Below are 734 nucleotides of genomic sequence, written 5' to 3' on the forward strand. Positions count from 1 at the left end.
AGCATAGGTCTAAAATTTCGAAAAAAAAAAATTGGAAAAATGTGAATACTTTTTGAGATAATGAGTGTTTTTTACGCTTAATCAATCACCTGTATATTTTAAGGTGTTCGTCTGAATTTCCGTACTAATTAATAAAAATTAACCAATCATTATCCTACGGAGAATGAATATCATTTCATCGAGGGATGATTTAATTATTTATAGTAAAAAAATAAATAACACCGTTCGGGAGGTGCAGGATCTCACCCTCGAGACACTACCGTGAACCTAATATGTTGTGTGTGTTAAATTGTGTACGCGAAAACAAACGGACGTTTGGCCGGCCGATATGATTTATTGCTCGCCGTGGACGTAGAACCCTTTCGGATGACTAAGAGGGCTAAGAGACTGCAGCCGGACATTAGCAATTCCGATGAGGTGCGATGGAGTCCGCCAGCGTACACACTACACACACCACTGCTGCAGTTTATTATTTATTATTCACGCTGCTGCTGGGCGAAATGTTTATGTATACACTCGACGGGGTCCGGCCGATCGTGTGTATTGTACACTTACACCAGTGAACACTACACTCGTATAGGTTTTCGTTTCGCAGGAGGTCGTGTTCCACGTGTTAAATTTTTAAGGCGTACATAATCGCGATTTTGTACGAAAAAAAATGTTAAACAAACAGGGAGCACTGACACGCAAACGCGTTTTAAAAAATTCATTTTTATCGTATTATATAATATAAT

The sequence above is a fragment of the Acyrthosiphon pisum genome, chromosome A2, assembly GCF_005508785.2.
Source record: "Acyrthosiphon pisum isolate AL4f chromosome A2, pea_aphid_22Mar2018_4r6ur, whole genome shotgun sequence".
Classification (NCBI taxonomy): Eukaryota; Metazoa; Arthropoda; class Insecta; order Hemiptera; family Aphididae; genus Acyrthosiphon; species Acyrthosiphon pisum.